At 31.1% G+C, this 16,980-nt stretch overlaps 2 protein-coding genes and 1 pseudogene across 2 annotated transcripts in view; 2 read left to right on the top strand and 1 right to left on the bottom strand.

Moving 5' to 3' along the window:
* Positions 1–16,980, bottom strand: part of LOC133188585 (3'-5' exoribonuclease 1-like) — a 291,755-nt gene that overhangs the window by 59,814 nt on the left and 214,961 nt on the right. The window lies entirely within an intron of this gene.
* LOC133188582 (uncharacterized) overlaps positions 1–16,980 on the top strand; it is a 294,465-nt gene that overhangs the window by 99,862 nt on the left and 177,623 nt on the right. The gene's annotated exons all lie outside the window — the stretch shown is intronic.
* Positions 15,502–16,980, top strand: part of LOC133188706 (uncharacterized) — a 25,587-nt pseudogene continuing 24,108 nt past the window's right edge.

The raw sequence follows: 16,980 nt of genomic DNA, 5'->3' as shown, positions 1-16,980 counted from the left end.
CTTTAACTTATTAGAATCCTACACTCTTGAAACATCTCGTGAATTAATGTACCATGACTAAGGAGTGTTAGTTTGGTATTTACAAATGTGTTTTCTAAAATTAACGTACGTAGTACGCATAGCAAAGCCTGCCTCATGAGCAGATGAGGGGCGCTCCTTGTGAATACATATCAATAAATTTCACTGCATTTGATTCGTTTCGATCTAAGAAACAGTTCATGTATGATCCTATTTTTGCTATATAGGACCATAGAAGTTGTAAATATGTCTTTGTATGATTATTTAATCTCGATAAATATAATTCAGATGTCGTTTCTTTATTCCTTTTATCTATGGGGTATTAACTCCGTGACTATAAAATTAGATATATGAAACTTTAATCATTTTAGATATGATTTGGTTGAATTATATATTGTTTATACATGTACACTATTCCAGATAGTGTTGAACGGCTTCCTGAGACGTCCAGTTTATTTTTCTTTAGTTAGGCCCTTGAAAACAGGTTGTTTCTTTGCTTTCAAATACCTTTAAAAATTGTTGGGCCGTAGGAGGGCTCCTAATTTAGACTTTTACTCGGCACTTATGGCCATTGATCATTAAGCATCAGTAGGGGATCTTTTACGTGCCATCTACATGTATACTCCGACACTGGACCTACGTTTTTACGGTCTTATTCGACTGACCGGTCTCCACGTCCCACATCGGGACCTGTGACTTAGAATAAGCTCCTGAATTACGTCGTGACTCCAAACCGCAAGACTAGTAGAATTACTGCGCCACGCGAGGCCCTTGACATTTTGTAAGTACTGGAAGATCATAGAAGGTTTGAAAAATGTCCGATGGTTCAGTATTTGCAAATCTTGTGTTTTTGTAAATATTAGATTTCAATAAATTTACGCTGGCCTGAGATATTTCACAAGTTCAAATGAATAATATTTGTGAATAAACATGATAAATTTACCATACATGTTGCTTCATTTGTATGATGTTCGGTTTAAAAATTGGTTTCTTTTGTTCTTTCTTATTATAAAGATATTATTCAATTTTTCAGAATGTATTTCCAAAACTGCTGTCAGAAAAAAAAAAATAATTTACCTACCTACCGACCCAACTTGAGATTTTTGGGTCGGGTTAGGGGAAACAAAGATATTTTTAATGATGGCCTAACCATTATCAATAAGTCAAATTTAATAAACAAATTGGTTTTATTTGGTGCCAAATTAATATGCTACAGATGTAATTATTTAGTGTGAAAGTCTCTCATCTTTCTTTTTGTTGTTGTTGTTGTTGTTGTTGTTTATATACAGTAATTTTTGTTAATTATTCAGAAAATTGTCATATAAGAATTGTTTGTATGTTGTTTAACGTCCCTCTCTAGAATTTTTCACTCATATGGAGACGCCACCATTTGAAGCCCTTCACCGGTATATGGTGACGTCTCTATATGAGTGAAAAATTCTCGAATGGGACATAAAACAACATACAATCAATCAATCAATATTAATGTATTAATTGGTTTATCTATTTATTTATTTTATTTTACTCATTTATTTATTTATTTGTTTGTTTATTTATTTATTTTATTTTATTTTATTTATTCATGTATCATTTATTCCTTTGTCTATTTGTTCATACATTGTTGAGTGGGGGGGGGGGGGGGGGCTAATTACACTTATAACTTTAGACGTTGTGAAAACTATAAGACACATGGTTCGATGTTGAATGCTTCGAATTTAAACCTTATCATGATCCAGATATTTATAGACAAAATCTAGAACAATTAGATTTACCAAAGCAAAATGTCGAATCAGACGATGAAAACTCAGGAGATATAAATAATGAGTAAAATGCAGACCAGAATATTATGAATCAGGTAAAAGATACAGGTGACAATCAGGGTCAACAAAATGAACCAAATATAAATCAGGATCACAGGGAAAATGACGAGTTAATAGACTCGGGGCAAAGTTCAGTTGATGATTCTTCAGAGCCAGAACAATTTGATCCACAAAAAAAAGTGGAAATTTAAGAAATTTATAAAAAGGCCGTTTCAAGAATGGTAGACGGGAAATTTATGTTGAATGGGAAGATGTTCAAAGACTTGGGAACCAGATCATTGTTCTGATGATGACGATTGATAAAAAGTTCACTAAACTAGGAACGATAAGAAAAACATGTTTTAAGAGAAATCATTGATGTCTGTCAAGAAAAAAGTTCAATTTGCAATTGATTATGTATAATCAATACTCCTTTTAATGCCAAAACCTTTGAGTACTGCATTGAGTATTAAAGAATTAAAATGCCAAAACTGTGATGAACATGTACTTGCATTGTGGAAACATAAGACTAGGTACATGTTAAATTATTTTTCGTTTGAGTTAGTGACATTTTGTTTGTTTTCTAATTGAAAGAAATAGGGTATTATAGGGGATTTATATTTCAAATCTGTGTGTTGAATTCCTTTAAGGCTAGCCAATTTTAATTTCACATATTTAGAACAATTAAATAAATAAGGAAAAATATTATTTATTTGGTGTTGTTAACCCTCACCCTTGTTTAGAAATTACAAGTTATTATTGCTAGAAATCTGATTCATTCAGATCCCTCATATTATTATGCTCAATGAAAATTCATCTTTGCCCGAAACAAGAACGAACTGTACATAACTGTAAAATTCCCCATTTCTCAAAGGATTCCTCTTCAATTGTTTACCAGTTCCAACCGCAGAAAATGTTACCAAATATATGCAAGCAATCCAACTTTTATCTTTGTCAAATTATTTTGCTATAACAAATCATCACGATTACTTTGTCCCCTTAAGTATAGAGGATTTGCCACATTGTGTACAGGAATCTTTAGTGTTGTGCAATTTTAATGTACCTCTTAATCCTATTACCATTCCAGATTGCACCATGGCTTTATTTGCTAACAATATTAAACACGTAAAAGAGTTATGTAATTTTAGATATATCTCTACTTTGCTGAAGTCAGATATCATTGAACTCACATCTACCCAAGTTTTGTTGTATAACACCCCTACAGTTATTTTAGACTGTTCTAAAGAAAAGAAAGTATTGACAGGTTGTGCTTTTTGTATCATACAAATTCCCACTAGGTGTTTCCTAGCTACTGAAACTTTATTTTGCGCACACGGTTAGGAAATTGTTACCAATCGTCAGAAATTTTTTTCAGTCATACATCCAGTTAATTTGGCGTTATTACAGGAATTATTTGATGAATCAAAACTAGGCAACATTTTGGTTATTCTTTCTTTCTAGTCCAGTCAATATGTCTTTCCCTGATTTCAAATTTTATAACCATTCTATATCTGATGTCTAGGCAAATGATCAGAAAACCCATCTTAGTTTGAAGAAAATTGCAGCAGCTGTGAAAAAAGGTTAAGAGTTTTTTTAGAACTTTAGCTGAGCCTTTAGTAGATGGTCAAATTCAGATCCCAAATGCATGACCAAGTACAATACCGACCAGACACAACCTAACAGAAAGCGAACCAAAAGCGCACCCAGGGTTCGCTTTCTCCCAAGCGAACCCGGAGCGCACACCGAGCGAACCCGCTCGGACCCACAGCGAACGCCGAACGCGAACCACAAATTCAGGAGCGAACCCAGAAAGCAACGCGCGTTCGGTGTTGCGTAACAGAGCTGTCAATCAGGATTAGCAATAAGACGTCTTCACCATTCAGCGCGTCAACCAATCAGCATGCCAGTTTGTCATTCGATGTAAATAAAAACTATCATTAACATTATTTAAAAAAATTATTTTAATTTTAATTAGCCAGGTGGCATGTTATATTTACATATTTATTTTCTTTATTCTTTTTTCATTTTTAAAATCATTAATTTTTTAGACAATACGTACTTTAATGCATAAAAGGAAAAAAAAAGACAATAATGCATGGTTTTTACAATTGTTCCTAAAAAAAGTGATAAGAAAAAAATGACAAATTATAGTATTTCATCATCTCTAGATACTGCACAAGAACATGTACGTGCTTTCATTCAATTATTTTATTTTTATTATTCTAATTAACATTTTCGTTTAAGGAGGAATCAGTTTAATTTTGATTGGGATTGGTCCAAATATTAAAATAATTATTTTCCCTAAAATTTCTCAATTTCTTTTTAAAATATGATTGCCTAACATATTCTCCCTAGTTGTGAGTAGTTTTATGAAGATTTTAACCATAGGGTTAAAAACTATTCACAAATTATGTGTTTTATTTTCATAAATAATTTTTTATTTAAAAAAATTAAAATGTCTATCCAGCCTTTATTAACATATTTTATTAGACGTTCATATTATGCATTTATTAACAGCAAATTTTTAATCCTAAAGCATCTTATTAGCAAATAAAACTTTTTTTTTCATTTTCTCTGAAAAATAAGAAATAGAATTCGTATTAAATAATTAAGAGCTAATATGGCCTTTTAATGCTGAAACCACAACTTATCATGGATGTCTTAAAGGTCTATGAAATAAAATTTTGGTGTGGCATTCCTCCTTAAATCCAGATCACATCAAATTATTGATCTTCTTAATTGAAAATAAAAAATTAATAAAAATGTACAGCATAAATGTACATGTATGTCCAATCGTAAAATAGAAAAAAAATAAATGGAAAAAAAAAATTTGTTTAAAAAAAAAATAATGTAAAGCTTGATTTAAATACATGTATATAGGGAAAAATTATCTTGTCAATTCTAGTTGTCATACGTGTAGACCAAATGTTTGAAATTTCGTAACTACTTGCCAGTCAGTCCAAACACAACAAAAATGCTTATCACTTTCTTTCACGTCGATGTATATGTACAGGTGTAAATATACAAGAACCTCGTACATATACATGTACCAAATGTAGTATATAAAATTAATTTTATTTCACCAGATTGAATAGTTATCTTAAAAAATAAAATTAATTAAGAAAAACACTTTAAAAAGAACAGTAAAATAATGTTAGAAACTTAATTATTTCAGTAAAGAATAATAAGGAAATTAAATTATTAGGAATAAATTATTTTACCGTCTAATTTTGTTACTTTTTTTCACGGAAAACAATCCTAGAATAACATTGTTGTTTATTTTATTAAAAGGATATGATATATAAAAAGATTATTGGGCCAAGGTCAATTATACAGAATAAACAAATACAGTATAGCCAAATTCAGTGCTAATTAATGTGGAGATAAGCACGCTGGACCGCGGGGCGGCAGTTCCCACTTCGCCGTTGCTTGAATTACATCACTTCGACGATTCGGTCTTAAATGTATGTCTCAGGAATATTGTGTACGTTCTCATTGATTTCATTTGTGATTGCGCCATTTCCACCCAATGTAAGTAACCCCTCTTCTATTTAAACGAACAAATCGCATTCATCAAATATAAAGTTCAACTTATACGAGAAAATAAAATTCAAATTAAAACGAATCTCAGCAGGAAAATGAAATAATCAAGGAAAGTGAATCAGAAAACGTACTGGGAGAATCTTTGCTAGATTTCGAACCTTCTTTTACTGGCCTACAAAATCTTGGAAGCTCTTTATTATCAGAGGATGCCTTCGGAGACTCTTTACTCTCCGTGCCTGAAGAGCAGGAAGTGAATCAGTGTAACAGGATTTACAAGGACAAGTAAGTTTTCTTCATTATTTACTTGGTTTGAGGGAAACATGCGCGTTTTGTCATACTGTACTTAGCTTATGCACAAGATATTAGGGTTTTGTAGCATTTTATGAATAAAATTGGGCATTGAAAGAAGTTGAACCCCCCCCCCCCCCAAGCAAAATAGGATCTTCGAGTTGTAGAATTATGAGCTTTCCAAGTTTTGTTTTGTTTTGTTTTGTTTTTGTTTTTGTTTTTTTTTTTTTTTTTTGGTTTTTTAGTCAAGCTGAGTTTTTTTTTCTCTGGTACCCTCCCACTTTGAAAAAACGATGCTACGTCCCTGATAATGGATTTGTCTTTGAAAATTAAGCTTTTGTTTAATTAAATTTGGAGGAGACTTATGAGGCATTCTGATGCAAGTCTAATTAATGTGTATTTATTGACCATTACATGTATTTATGCTACATGTTCTGAGGGAAAAAACATGAATAAATGAAATTGCCTCCATAACTTTTAATTTAGATATAAACTACCTGTTTTACATAAGGAATGTCTTCCTATGTCTGAGTTAAACTTGCATTTAGCGAATAATTTGACATCAAACTTTCCTTTCCGTCCCGCTTTCCATTCCGTTTTCCGTTCCGCGTTTTAGAAACACCCAACTTTCAGACGCCCACAGGCCTATACCAAGACATGTCAAAATTTTCTTTGATATTTCATCTAACAATGAAGTAAACTAAATGTAAATGTAAAATTTTTACAATTTACAAAATTTTCACAAAGACTGAAATTATTTGCCTATAAAATATCGTATATACACTAAAGAGGATGAAAAGAATCATTCTCTCATACTTTGACAAAAATTTTCGACATGAGTGGGTTTCTCTTTCATGTTTTTGAAAGTAAACCCTAAAAGTTTACAAAAACGTGAAAGAAAGACCCACTATACCTTTAAAAGTACATTTTATGACAAAACATACGCATATTTCCGAGAAATAAGTCAAGGGTCATATCACAAACAGGATTTAAATGCCACATCATCAAAAGCTGTGAGGCGTAGTGGTTAGTGTGTTATTCTCAAAGCAATATGACAATCCAGATTTTTGTTTCTGGGGTTCGAATCCCGCGATTGCCATTTTTTTTAATTAAAAGAATATTTTTTTCGAGATTTCATTTTCATCAGAAAAGTTTTTATTTATCACTATTACATAACTCTCAATGATTAGAGCTTCACTTTAAAGTGAAATATCCCTCTGCTCCTAATTTCACCATTTTTTTTTTAATTCCTAACATTTATTTTATCAACAACAATAGCATTAAGATTCAAATGGAAAAGAGTTTGATGTATGAAGCGTTTTTAAAATGCCATTAAAGACAGCGCTCTTATTACAGTCATAGCAACAAACAGGACATACTACTAGATACTTGTAAGCTTTATTAAGACCAATTTTGGACCATTGAGAGCATACAAAATAAAGTGTCGTTTACTGATTTTTGACTTGGCTCGCGGAGAGAGCTGATTCCTTGTCGTCGTAGCTGTAAAAAATTATTACTCATTCATAAAGGTGATTCATACGCCAAATATGATAGTTCTAGCAAAAAATGCTTTTGTTTTAGTGATTGCATAAACTTAGGAGGTTTAAACAGTATAAAATTTCATATTGTAACATTATTTATGTCTTTATCATTTTTAAAGAAAAATTCAATTAAATATCCGTACAATGTACAATTACTGCGTATGAATATACATGTATGTGGAAGCATGTTAGGCAGATCTAATCTTCCTATCTGAAGTTTATTTATCATTGACCTACATGTAGATTACTCCCTAACACACACACCTGCTGCTCTCTTTTACTGCAGCTAGTGTGCTTGAAAAATTTATTTTTAGAATCCAGGTTTGCAGTGTGAACCATTAACCTAATTACTTCATAACTGTTACTTTTTCTCCCTTTTTTAACATGACCACCCTCCCCTTTTTTGTTTCTTAATGGAACACTGAGATCTATTTAGAGTTATGATAATTATAATTAAAAAAAACACTAAAATGAAGTCTTTTTAAGAATTCAGTTGACTTAAAAAGATGGGAGATAAACCCTTAAATTTTATTTACTTTTGGAGGTTTGGGGTAAATTGAGGCCCTATCAAATTTAAGCAGATGCATTTAGATCACTATTCAAAATGTTGAATTTTTTGTCACATTATGTAATCTTTTTTGTGTATTTACAAACCCAGACTTTAAATAAATTAAAAAATCTCATGTGAGATGGCATTGAAGCCCTTAATTTTTTAACTGAACGTGGAAACCTGATATTCAATCCGTTTAGATGCAATATAAACTGAATATAAGATATGGTCCCCAGTTGTATGAAAAATCTCATTAAACTCGTGCGAATCGAGCCACCTGCATAGATTTCTTAAGCAACGGCTGTTCCATCCATTATGCATACAATGATATATACATCTATAATACAATATTTAACAAATTTAATTTACTTTGAATGTTTTTTTTTTTTAAAACGATATAAATATAAACAATAAAATGTCTTTCTTTGTTTATTAGTACGGGAATTAACGTCGCAGCTATGGCAGAAAAAAAATTACATTAAATATATGACTGCCGTCATTAGAAAAGGACCCTTAAGGTCAAAATTTCACAAATTGACTTTTTGATAAATTTTGATAGCCTGACTCTATCTTAATACAAATATACATCAATTTTTAAAATATCTCACGTTTTTAGTATTTTATGAGCATTTTAGTGAGGTCGTTTCAAAACAACGTTAACGTTATTTACTGAATAATGACGTCGGATGCGTCAAACATTCTTTAAAACTACATTTTTTTTAAATAACCTTTATCGGTTTGAAACATATAAACTTGAGAATTTATTTTTTTCCAAGCAACTAGTATGTGATTATTCATGAGGGAAGTCGCATACTATTTTCATACTATATTAGAGCAGATTTAGTAGTCTTGTAAAGGGAGGAGTGGGGGTCTAGACAGGATCTAGGAACGGTTTTTATTCAGTCGAAAAATTAATTCTTGTTGAATTCCCAACAGTGTATTCTTTCTATAATTAATACTCTAGCTTATTTTATAAAAGATATAAAGTACTTGTAATAGTAAAATATATATTTAAAAAAATCTATATAGATTTCCCAGAGGGGCACCTCGTTCAATTAAAGCGGGGCATCCCCTCGCAAAATAGCACATCGATCCCGATATAAAAAAATATATTTTCACAGAGGCACATAATGATGTCAAGGATTGTTTTAGGGACGTTTATTCAGTACATGAAAGTTTAAATTTTTTGTCAACTTCTTACTTTCTTAAGTAAATCACACTTAATCAAAAGCGGTTATAAATATTTCTATACTTTTGTTTTATTTTGAGGCAGCCGTGCCCTCGACGCTACTGCTTTATCACTTGAACACATCAATTATCGTTCATCATTTCCTAAAAGAGCCGTTAATTTAAAACAACACAACCAAACAAACATTATCGTTTACGTATATATTGATTAATTTGATCAAAGAGATGCTTGTACTGCTCAAATATATATTCATACTAAACAGACTTTTCTGAGCGAAATGAAATACGGTTGCATTACATTTTTTAAGAAATCTATTAGAAATTGAAACCGAATATCTTGCGAGACTTAACAAGCCCGTAGAATGAAGGGGGGGGGGGCAGAGGGGGCCTGCCCCAACTTTTTCTGAGTATAGTAATTTGCTATAGCAAATTTTCCTTTTATAGGTGCTCCCCCCCCCAATTTTGATTTTTGTTGTAATGTGGAGCACTGGCAAATTCCAGGATTTTTACAGATAAGGTTTTCTTTTTTTCTGCTTGTCAGATTATTTTAAGAAGCCCCCCCCCCCCGGCCCCCAACACCACACTCTTGAGTCAGTGTGGGTATTTATTATTATTATTATTTTTTTTTTTTTGCTTGTCATATTTTTGGAGGAAGCCCCCCCCCCAACTTTTGAAACTGTAGCTACGGTCCTGCTTGAATATATGTATTTTAACATAATTAAGGTCCTCTGATCATCTTCCTCTGTGGTATCAGCTAACCTGACACCTAAGCTTTCATATATTTCGGTGCGATGAAATGTACATAAAATTATATTCTTAAACAAGAATTAAATATTACCTCCAATACACATGTTTATACTTTTTTGTATATGAGGCGATTCGGTTTAGCAATATCCCATTGAATGTTTGCAACTCTACCACTCTAACTTGACCTTCATAGGCGACTTAGTATCTGATTTTGTCTTGAAATCTAAAGATAAATTATACAAACCATTTCTTCCTAGTTATTGTTTCAAAAAATAACAATTTGTCAAAATCTCGAAATTAAAGAACATGACTCTTATTTTTGCCTGTAACCACACCACTGAAATAGCAATATTTTTTTTTCTTTAAAATCAGAAAGATGTATGTGCTTGTTTAATCCTCTTCCTTCAGTATCCCGACATCAACGGAACTTTCAAAAAAAATGTTGAGATATCCGGGGTATCGAGATATCAGAGCTGAGACTCGACGTCCAAGATTTCCACACGCAATGTGACTAATTTATCACATACAAATGTACATGAATTCAGCAGTTCGCTCGAAACATCACCAGTGTTAATTTCTTTTCATCTTTCTCAAAATGAAGATTTCTTGATTGTTTTTGTTGTCTTACGACTTGTTGTTGATATTTTTGAACATTTTCTTAACATTTGAATATGACACCCATAAACACTTGTTACTAATCTATCAGTGATTTATTCTCAAAAGATGTCGCCATTTCAACATTTATCAGACGTTTGTAATTTCTTGACAGCCTAATCTATTGTTTAATCTGTTGTTTCTTCTGTTTCATAAATATTTTAATCCTAATATCACCGTCGATGTAATTGTTATTTTCTTCAGCATTGATCATAATGCTTTTGGAAAAAGTCCACATTAGCTGCATTTATTTCTTAAACATATTGCAATAAATTTCAAGTCAGCTTTTATCGGAACAATTTAAGAAAATTCATACGATAGTATTTTGTATCAGACACTGCTTTTTAAAAATGTATTTATATGATCATTTCAAAATGTGTTTTTTTATCACAATTTATTTTTTGCAAAATTTGCGTGGCATACCCCTCTTCCGTTTTTCCCTTTAGCAAATTCTCTTGATGTTAATTTAGCAAAGAATTTTATATATATATATATATAAATATATATAAATATATATATATATATATATATATATATATATATATATATATATATATATATATATATATATATATATATATATATATATATATATATATAATGGTCGTTTGACCCCCTCTCTCATTCGTTGTTTTAGTAGGAGGTTCGAATCTCCCATGATATCAGTATCTATAGCCCCCTCCCCCCAAAAAAGATAGGTTCTCTTTTTTAGATTGAAATTTTACCGATTCATGCTTTTTTCATTCGCATTCATTTTTTTCTTTTTTTCTTTGATTTTCAATGATCTCTGCCCCCCCCCCCCTTCTCCCTCAAACACACATTTGGATATCGACGCTTCTCCCTGAGGTGGTCTAACTGCGCATATCGATATGATTAACTAGGAATCAAAATTAAAATGACTAAATACGAGGGCTGTTTGGAAATTATTGAAACATTGTGTATATTCTTCTTTGTAATGAACGTCTTTCAGTGAAAATTTGATATACGTTTAACAAACACTAAGAATTTATAAAAGCAAAAAATATTTAACAATTTTTTTTTCTTCTTTTCAATGGTACATGTATATTAATGTATCAATGGTAGGGGTACCCGGCGCAGTCACGAAATGAGTTATTGAAAATATGTAACACCAACGTTCAAACTCCCGGTGGACCCACAGTAAGAGCGAAAATAATTCAACTTATGTATATAATTTTTCAATTTTATTTTGACTACATTTTGTGCAAGTTTATTAGAATTTCGTTCAGAAATACGGAGATCATAAATAAATTCAAGCGCAACATAGAAATCTGAGAAGGACGACAAAATGGATTTTGACGTCAAGGCGGCGCAGCGGACATGCATAAAATTTTGTGTAGCGCTAATTCTTTTCCAGACTGAACGACCTGCTAAAACAATAACAATGAGAAAAAAAAGCCATGTCTAAAGGTTTTATTTTTTCATTGATATATATTTTTTTCTTAAAAATAATTCAACCAGAGTAAAAACAAAAGCTTCGGATGACCATCAATTATTACGGACTAAATAACGTTGATCCGTGTTGCAAAAATCGGTACTGCACGATGCACTAGTAAACCTGTATATAACACGTCATGTAATTTATTTTACACTGGAGTAGCAAGAGCACACATTTTATTTATTTTTTTTTTAAAGAATCGTTTAAGAAAAGAGACATTTGACTTTTAGAATTTTATATGTGATAACAGAGAAAGAATTAAGAGTAAACGATCGTTTCACAAATGCGAAAACATCTCCGGTTGACTCGACGTTAAAATGACGTAGCTCCAGATAGACATAATATAATTTCACGGGAACTTGTCTAATTGTCCTATAAATTAGAAATTTTGCACATTTGTTTTATTCGTTCTTTATGAAATGTTGACGAATTTTTATGAATTTATCTCTGTCCTTTATGGAGTAAAAGTAAACGTCTCAATAATTTCGGAACAGCCCTCGTACATTTTACACGAAGGTATTTCTTTTTATGTATATGTGCATTGATCTCTCTTTCTCTCTCTGAAAAAAATATACGTGTATGTAGAATACCATTTAATATTAAGACTTAGTCTACTGAATATGAGTCAAATTTAAACTTTTGCAAATTGCTCAGAAAACACATATACCGTATCTTTAGCCACGCATCATATATACACATCGCCATAAATCGTCGTAATTAACAATGCGTTCAATGTCGCGTTTAGCTTAATTATGTGATATATGCTTAAACAGAATAATTAATAAATGCATGAACTAGTGTGTAATTATATTATTTATTAAAACTTTCCGCATCATATTTCATATGATTTAATGTTTTTCTTGTAACACCTGGAAATCCAATTTTATTTCGTATTCACAAAACGTAGTCGACAGAAACTACTTCCATGTTTACACTACCGCCTTTGACGTCGTTTTCTGCGCATTGTGACGTCAAAAGATAAGGGACCTTTTCTCATGACGGCAGTCATATATATTTTTTCTGCAACAGCTGCGACATTAATTCCCGTACTAACAACCAAAGAAAGCATTTTATTGTTTAAAATATTGAACTATTTTTCTCTTTCACGAAATATTGCGATTTCGTGATGATACGATAAAAAACAGAGTAAAAGTTAAATTATCAAATGAAAAAATGTTACAAAACTGTTTAATTTACTATAAACAAATGGAATGATTTGATATTGATTATTATTTAGTTAATACTGCGATTTCCAAAATTTACAGTAATAAAAAAGTGTTGGAAAGTTTTAAATTTATACAATTGTGTGAATATATTTGTACTAGGTTTCGAAGTCTTGCAGAACAGCGATTAAATACACGTCATCGACTCCTGTGAAAAACGAAAACCAATATGGGACTGATGTTGAGATGGAAACAACAGTAAGTAGACAAACATTTAATGTTAAGTTTTACAGGTTTTTAAGTTTTGTCTTAAGTTAATATGTGTCCCTTTTCAAGTTAATATTTGGTATACACATTGATTTTTTAATGTCAATTTGTTCTCAAATTAATCCCTATACTTCTTTTAGATTTTTTTTTTATGTAACAGCTTATAGCAAACTACAATATATTGCAAACTTTATATATGAAGGGAGGAATTTCAACAACATAAATTTCTTTAAGGAAAATTTTGTTAAAATAATGTATCATGGAGGAATGTTTGCTCTGTATAGAAATCATTCCAGGAGTGGAATGGGGGATTTTAAATGACTAGATTAAATATTCTAGGGGAATCTTAATTTTTTTTTAAATTCTGGTTTTAGTTCCCCTGAGCCCAACGCTCAAATGATCTAATTCTTATCACATTTTATCCGGTTTCCGCCTGTCTGTCTGTAAACATTTCACATTTTAGACTTTCACTCAACAACCACTAGGTCAAAGTTGCCGCAAAGCAATTTTGGGTAGAGGCAATTAAAACTTTTGATTTAAGGAGGTTGGATCCTGACATTAAAAGTGATGAGAATTTTTTATTAAGTATATTTTTAGAATTTATACACATAGCTTAATTAAAAATCAAAACAAAAAACTGGGGTCAATGCGCTTCTTTTGGCGTTACAGAGCATTTAGTTTGACCTTTTTGCACTGTAAAAACGTCTTACACATAAATCAACTTTTTAAGTTTTTCCTCCGATATTTTTTATTCAAATAAGTTATGGGAACAAACACAGTTTTATTTCATCTTGAATAGACCCATTAAAATTTTTGACAACGAAAAATTTTTTAAAATTACTCCGCACATTCAATTATTTGACCTTTTTGCACTAAAAAAATTTCATTTTGCTAGCATTACAAATTTAACAAGCAAAAAACTAATTTAAAAGTAATGACATTTTACTGAATTTAAGAAGAATGGTTAAAAGTATCTTGTATATTCAGAAAAGAAAGTTAAAAGTTGGGGTCTGTGATATTAATTTTTAGATATTACTAAAATAGTGCTAATTTTGAGCTTAAATTAGGGCTATTTTTTTTCTTGATTTTCACAATATATATTTGATTTACTTATCAAATATGATGATTGAATTCATGACAGTTTATTAAATATATAATTTAGGACCAGTATAAAACAGTTCACTGCACAAAATAACTCTGTGTGCAGACTGCATGTAAAAATAGGAATCCAAACTTAACATACTTTAAATACTTCGAAAGAGAAAAAAATGATCATTTTCTTCTAAAAAACTTTCCACCACAAAATATAGTTCCTCACTTAATGCTTTTGGTATGGCATTTAATCATGGAGTCTTAACTGAATATAGTTTATTTGGCATTGTAGAATCCAAATTTATTGTAAGAATTAAAGCATTACGCAGATTTTTTTAAATATAGGTTAAAATAAAAATCTGCTCAAAAGCTCAGGAGCGAACCTCGTTAAAGAGCACACACCTTCTTCCAAAGAGAGAAAATTAAGGATAAGAGAAATAAAATAACATCTTTAAAAAAAATCTTTTTCTCAAGAGCCACCCAGCCAGAAAGGATGGAACTTATGTGAAAGCATCTGCAGGTTTTGCTGCTTAATTTTTAATGTCGTCCAAATTATGATTCGGGGGGGGGGGGGGGGGCACTACAAGCTATCTATTCTAAACATAGACATATAAGGAATCATCAAAAATATTCCTTATCTAAAGAACAACTTCACTACAAGAGTTTAAATTTATTTTATAGATTATATGATATGTATGTGGAACAAAACATGAATATATAAACGCTGTTTACGTTATTAAATTACTATTTGGGTGATTTTTTTTTTTTTTTGGGGGGGGGGGTTTAAAGGCCAGCGATATGTACATGTATATACAACATGAAGTTATACGCCACGTGTACCCTTCTGAAGCTTTTGCGTTCTTTTATGCCTTTGATACTCTGTATTTTAAATACACGTACTAGTATGTTGTCATTGTAAGACTACCTATATATTAACGATAAAGGTTTCCTTAAACATGGTAAAAAAATCAACTGACAGAATTTTTAATCAAGGTCCGAAAATCAGCAAATTCTATATTACTGAATAAGTGTTCAAACTAAAAACGCTTGGTGCGCATTAACAAGAATTGGATGCTTTGCACATGATATTGACTCATAACCATGTATTAATGACCAGAATAGTAGTGTCTGTAGTCTAGTGCAATAAATATACAGAGTTGTCTATAAAAATATACAAATTGATCTGATGTAAGGGATGGGATTGGGAGGTTGGATGGGGATAAAATCAATCAGAATATTGTGCATGAAACATTATGCTATAAATTTGGTCATTTTTTGTAATATTTTTTTTCACAGGAATTATATGTTCTAGAGTGCTGTAGCATAGCTGGATAGAGTACTACTTTCGAAGAGGCGCAATGCGATTTGTCTTTTGAGAGTAGTTTTGAAAATACATTTAATCCCAATGAAAAACTGTCATCAAGGACAAAGAAAACATCAGGTGTGTAAAGGTCTTTGCCATCTGAATGGTAGTCATTTTTAACTGTATATTCATGGAAAAAAAATCATTTCATAAAGACACTTTTTAATTTATTTAATGAAACATATCGTGTATTGAAGTTTACATATACGTGCTATTTTGTTTAATTCTTGTGAAAACATTATCAAACCAGCAAAAGTTGCTAAAGAAAGCCTTATCAACTGCCGTGAACTGCCTCATAAGATTATGAAGCTGCAAATTGTCCTGTCTTTCAGGAATATTAGTTGATTTTGTGAAGCGAGAAAGAACAAAAGTCTGGACAAAGAATTTTGAAGGCAGGGTAGAATGGTTCTCTGATAAGTATTCAGAGGCCATTAATAAAGAAAAATCAATAAGATTTACAGCTGAAGATGGAAAACAAATATGCTCAAAATGTTTTCAAAACTTGTACAGACTTGATAAGTTCTATTACAAATACGTTGCCAATTTTGAGCATGGTGCAGTTTCAGCAGGATATCGGAATATTAAAGAACATCACACAACAACAGAGAAAGCAATAGAATGGATGAGTGATTTTGCTTTGTTTCATGGGGATCAGATGCCTGACAACGAGGTTATTCTTTTGGCTTACAAAACTAGAAAAATAGACATTTATAACCAGTATGTTGAAGAAGAAATCGAAAAAATGCAACGAAGTGTCTCCAAGGCAAACTTTTACAAAATCTGGAAGAAGAAATTTCCACATCTGAGGATAAAACAGGTAAAACTGCAATATACTGTGCCTTTAAATGAATCTTTTCTGCAAATAATTTAATTTAGAATTGAGAACATTTCAAGAAACTTTGTATACAAATTTCAAAATACATATATCCTTACTTATCCATAAAAACTAGAAATTCAAAATGACTTTAAGACTAGTATAGAGCCAATTTAATTTAATACATTGTTTCCTCAGAAACCATATCACAAATTACATGTACATAAGTATATAGAAAATGTACACTTAATGTTCTGTAAATGTACAAGATACTTTATTTACTGGCATTTACAATTCAGCATTTCTTGTACTGCTTTTTGTTCACATATCCAAGCTCTGGCTAATGCTTGATTTAAAAAAAAATACAATGTATATCATTTAATTGTAACACTCAAACGCGTAATTAAGGTTTGCACTGTTCAGATGAAAAGGAATTTTTTGTTCTTTGATAATTATATCAACTCCTTAAAATAAGTTTGCTAGCATTACTGTAACAG

The sequence above is a fragment of the Saccostrea echinata genome, unplaced genomic scaffold (assembly GCF_033153115.1).
Source record: "Saccostrea echinata isolate AGI-Se365-2 ecotype Australia unplaced genomic scaffold, CSIRO_AGI_Sech_v1 ptg000016l, whole genome shotgun sequence".
Taxonomy (NCBI): domain Eukaryota; kingdom Metazoa; phylum Mollusca; class Bivalvia; order Ostreida; family Ostreidae; genus Saccostrea; species Saccostrea echinata.
This window is presented reverse-complemented; position numbering and strand designations above follow the sequence as displayed.